Source organism: Solea senegalensis, unplaced genomic scaffold (genome assembly GCF_019176455.1).
Source record: "Solea senegalensis isolate Sse05_10M unplaced genomic scaffold, IFAPA_SoseM_1 scf7180000014828, whole genome shotgun sequence".
In the NCBI taxonomy this organism is placed as follows: domain Eukaryota; kingdom Metazoa; phylum Chordata; class Actinopteri; order Pleuronectiformes; family Soleidae; genus Solea; species Solea senegalensis.
In genome coordinates, this window is record NW_025321139.1 from 1 (window position 1) to 3,785 (window position 3,785).

A 3,785-nucleotide genomic window follows, 5' to 3' on the forward strand; every position below is an offset into this window, starting at 1 on the left:
AATGGACAAGGCGTCTGACTTCGGATCAGAAGATTGAGGGTTTGAGTCCCTTCGTGGTTGACTATTTGTGCTTGTTGTTGGTTCTTTACCTGTGCTATGACAGTACAAGTGCTTGGTACCCACAGCAGTTTGGCTTTTAATTGGAGGGTTGTTGTTTCAAGGTCTGCTTTGAGCAAAGATACATATGAGTGTTGCCCACTGCCCCTTGTGGGCGTTCAGTACTTCTGTGTGAAAATGTCACACAACGGTTTGCACAGTCAGTGGCTGAAGCCTGTGATGTATCAAAGAGGACCCCAATGGATGTGGTCGATGCATAAGAACTGACTCTGGTGGGACTCGAACCCACAACCTTTGAATCATTTTCTGTGTTTATCAGCTAGAAGTCCAATGCGCTGTCCATTGCGCTACAGAGCCTCTTTTTTTCTCCTTCAGCGACACAGGAATCTGTAAAAAGTAGACAGCGGTGGTCTTTGAACCCATAGCCTTTGAGTCATATAGGTGGTGCCTACTTCCTTATGGGTCAGGCTTGCATTTCGACTGAGAACAGTGCCTTTACTTGGAAGGCGGGGTGTGTGGCCTGCTCTTTGACCGCACCACTGTGTGCGAAGGACGGGACCATGTGGCCTAATGGACAAGGCGTCTGACTTCGGATCAGAAGATTGAGGGTTTGAGTCCCTTCGTGGTTGACTATTTGTGCTTGTTGTTGGTTCTTTACCTGTGCTATGACAGTACAAGTGCTTGGTACCCTTAGCAGTTTGGCTTTTAATTGGAGGGTTGTTGTTTCAAGGTCTGCTTTGAGCAAAGATACATATGAGTGTTGCCCACTGCCCCTTGTGTGCGTTCAGTACTTCTGTGTGAAAATGTCACACAACGGTTTGCACAGTCAGTGGCTGAAGCCTGTGATCTATCAAAGAGGACCCCAATGGATGTGGTCGATTTATAAGAACTGACTCTGGTGGGACTCGAACCCACAACCTTTGAATCACTTTCTGTGTTTATCAGCTAGAAGTCCAATGCGCTGTCCATTGCGCTACAGAGCCTCTTTTTTCTCCTTCAGCGACACAGGAATCTGTAAAAAGTAGACAGCGGTGGTCTTTGAACCCATAGCCTTTGAGTCATATAGGTGGTGCCTACTTCCTCATGGGTCAGGCTTGCATTTCGACTGAGAACAGTGCCTTTACTTGGAAGGCGGGGTGTGTGGCCTGCTCTGTGACCGCACCACTGTGTGCAAACGACGGGACCATGTGGCCTAATGGACAAGGCGTCTGACTTCGGATCAGATGATTGAGGGTTCGAGTCCCTTCGTGGTTGACTATTTGTGCTTGTTGTTGGTTCTTTACCTGTGCTATGACAGTACAAGTGCTTGGTACCCACAGCAGTTTGGCTTTTTATTGGAGGGTTGTTGTTTCAAGGTCTGCTTTGAGCAAAGATACATATGAGTGTTGCCCACTGCCCCTTGTGTGCGTTCAGTACTTCTGTGTGAAAATGTCACACAACGGTTTGCACAGTCAGTGGCTGAAGCCTGTGATGTATCAAAGAGGACCCCAATGGATGTGGTCGATGCATAAGAACTGACTCTGGTGGGACTCGAACCCACAACCTTTGAATCACTTTCTGTGTTTATCAGCTAGAAGTCCAATGCGCTGTCCATTGCGCTACAGAGCCTCTTTTTTTCTCCTTCAGCGACACAGGAATCTGTAAAAAGTAGACAGCGGTGGTCTTTGAACCCATAGCCTTTGAGTCATATAGGTGGTGCCTACTTCCTTATGGGTCAGGCTTGCATTTCGACTGAGAACAGTGCCTTTACTTGGAAGGCGGGGTGTGTGGCCTGCTCTGTGACCGCACCACTGTGTGCGAATGACGGGACCATGTGGCCTAATGGACAAGGCGTCTGACTTCGGATCAGAAGATTGAGGGTTCGAGTCCCTTCGTGGTTGACTATTTGTGCTTGTTGTTGGTTCTTTACCTGTTCTATGACAGTACAAGTGCTTGGTACCCACAGCAGTTTGGCTTTTAATTGGAGGGTTGTTGTTTCAAGGTCTGCTTTGAGCAAAGATACATATGAGTGTTGCCCACTGCCCCTTGTGTGCGTTCAGTACTTCTGTGTGAAAATGTCACACAACGGTTTGCACAGTCAGTGGCTGAAGCCTGTTATGTATGAAAGAGGACCCCAATGGATGTGGTCGATGCATAAGAACTGACTCTGGTGGAACTCGAACCCACAACCTTTGAATCACTTTCTGTATTTATCAGCTAGAAGTCCAATGCGCTGTCCAGTGCGCTACAGAGCCTCTTTTTTCTCCTTCAGCCACAGCGAATCTGTAAAGTAGACAGCTGCGGGCTTCGGAAACCCATAGCCTTGAGCTCATATAGGTGGTGCTCTACTTCCTCACAGGCTTGTACTGACCGGCAACAGTGCCTTTACTTGGAAGGCGGCCTGCTCTTTGACCGCATCTTATTGAAAGTAACGAGGGATCTCATGTGGGCTCCACGGATAGCGCCTGACTCGGACGAAGATTGAGGCCCCGTGGTTGGCCATTGTGCTTGCTGCCTTTACCTGTGCGCGCGACAGTACAAGTGCTGGGTACCAGCGTCGGCTTTTTGTAATTGGAGGGTTGTTGTTTCAAGGTCTGCTTTGAGCAAAGATACATATGAGTGTTGCCCACTGCCCCTTGTGTGCGTTCAGTACTTCTGTGTGAAAATGTCACACAACGGTTTGCACAGTCAGTGGCTGAAGCCTGTGATGTATCAAAGAGGACCCCAATGGATGTGGTCGATGCATAAGAACTGACTCTGGTGGGACTCGAACCCACAACCTTTGAATCACTTTCTGTGTTTATCAGCTAGAAGTCCAATGCGCTGTCCATTGCGCTACAGAGCCTCTTTTTTTCTCCTTCAGCGACACAGGAATCTGTAAAAAGTAGACAGCGGTGGTCTTTGAACCCATAGCCTTTGAGTCATATAGGTGGTGCCTACTTCCTCATGGGTCAGGCTTGCATTTCGACTGAGAACAGTGCCTTTACTTGGAAGGCGGGGTGTGTGGCCTGCTCTGTGACCGCACCACTGTGTGCGAATGACGGGACCATGTGGCCTAATGGACAAGGCGTCTGACTTCGGATCAGAAGATTGAGGGTTCGAGTCCCTTCGTGGTTGACTATTTGTGCTTGTTGTTGGTTCTTTACCTGTTCTATGACAGTACAAGTGCTTGGTACCCACAGCAGTTTGGCTTTTAATTGGAGGGTTGTTGTTTCAAGGTCTGCTTTGAGCAAAGATACATATGAGTGTTGCCCACTGCCCCTTGTGTGCGTTCAGTACTTCTGTGTGAAAATGTCACACAACGGTTTGCACAGTCAGTGGCTGAAGCCTGTGATTTATCAAAGAGGACCCCAATGGATGTGGTCGATGCATAAGAACTGACTCTGGTGGGACTCGAACCCACAACCTTTGAATCACTTTCTGTGTTTATCAGCTAGAAGTCCAATGCGCTGTCCATTGCGCTACAGAGCCTCTTTTTTTCTCCTTCAGCGACACAGGAATCTGTAAAAAGTAGACAGCGGTGGGCTTTGAACCCATAGCCTTTGAGTCATATAGGTGGTGCCTACTTCCTCATGGGTCAGGCTTGCATTTCGACTGAGAACAGTGCCTTTACTTGGAAGGCGGGGTGTGTGGCCTGCTCTTTGACCGCACCATTGTGTGCGAATGACGGGACCATGTGGCCTAATGGACAAGGCGTCTGACTTCGGATCAGAAGATTGAGGGTTCGAGTCCCTTCGTGGTTGGCTATT

General features: G+C 48.6%; 11 non-coding genes across 11 annotated transcripts; 5 read left to right on the top strand and 6 right to left on the bottom strand.

The window, feature by feature from the left end:
* Nucleotides 1-321: 321 nt before the first annotated feature.
* trnar-ucu lies at nt 322-414 on the bottom strand. The gene is made up of 2 exons: nt 378-414; nt 322-357 (listed from the first exon to the last, which is right to left on the bottom strand). It is a non-coding gene; the product is annotated as a tRNA-Arg (tRNA).
* Nucleotides 415-613: 199 nt separating this feature from the next.
* On the top strand, nt 614-686 carry trnar-ucg. The gene has a single exon. It is a non-coding gene; the product is annotated as a tRNA-Arg (tRNA).
* A 261-nt stretch (nt 687-947) lies between these two features.
* Nucleotides 948-1,040, bottom strand: trnar-ucu. Its single transcript has 2 exons — nt 1,004-1,040; nt 948-983 (listed from the first exon to the last, which is right to left on the bottom strand). It is a non-coding gene; the product is annotated as a tRNA-Arg (tRNA).
* Nucleotides 1,041-1,238: 198 nt separating this feature from the next.
* On the top strand, nt 1,239-1,311 carry trnar-ucg. Its single transcript has one exon. It is a non-coding gene; the product is annotated as a tRNA-Arg (tRNA).
* A 261-nt stretch (nt 1,312-1,572) lies between these two features.
* On the bottom strand, nt 1,573-1,665 carry trnar-ucu. Its single transcript has 2 exons — nt 1,629-1,665; nt 1,573-1,608 (listed from the first exon to the last, which is right to left on the bottom strand). It is a non-coding gene; the product is annotated as a tRNA-Arg (tRNA).
* A 199-nt stretch (nt 1,666-1,864) lies between these two features.
* trnar-ucg lies at nt 1,865-1,937 on the top strand. Its single transcript has one exon. It is a non-coding gene; the product is annotated as a tRNA-Arg (tRNA).
* Nucleotides 1,938-2,198: 261 nt separating this feature from the next.
* On the bottom strand, nt 2,199-2,291 carry trnar-ucu. Its single transcript has 2 exons — nt 2,255-2,291; nt 2,199-2,234 (listed from the first exon to the last, which is right to left on the bottom strand). It is a non-coding gene; the product is annotated as a tRNA-Arg (tRNA).
* Nucleotides 2,292-2,788: 497 nt separating this feature from the next.
* Nucleotides 2,789-2,881, bottom strand: trnar-ucu. The gene is made up of 2 exons: nt 2,845-2,881; nt 2,789-2,824 (listed from the first exon to the last, which is right to left on the bottom strand). It is a non-coding gene; the product is annotated as a tRNA-Arg (tRNA).
* Nucleotides 2,882-3,080: 199 nt separating this feature from the next.
* Nucleotides 3,081-3,153, top strand: trnar-ucg. The gene has a single exon. It is a non-coding gene; the product is annotated as a tRNA-Arg (tRNA).
* Nucleotides 3,154-3,414: 261 nt separating this feature from the next.
* On the bottom strand, nt 3,415-3,507 carry trnar-ucu. Its single transcript has 2 exons — nt 3,471-3,507; nt 3,415-3,450 (listed from the first exon to the last, which is right to left on the bottom strand). It is a non-coding gene; the product is annotated as a tRNA-Arg (tRNA).
* A 199-nt stretch (nt 3,508-3,706) lies between these two features.
* trnar-ucg lies at nt 3,707-3,779 on the top strand. The gene has a single exon. It is a non-coding gene; the product is annotated as a tRNA-Arg (tRNA).
* The last annotated feature ends 6 nt before the right edge of the window (nt 3,780-3,785 follow it).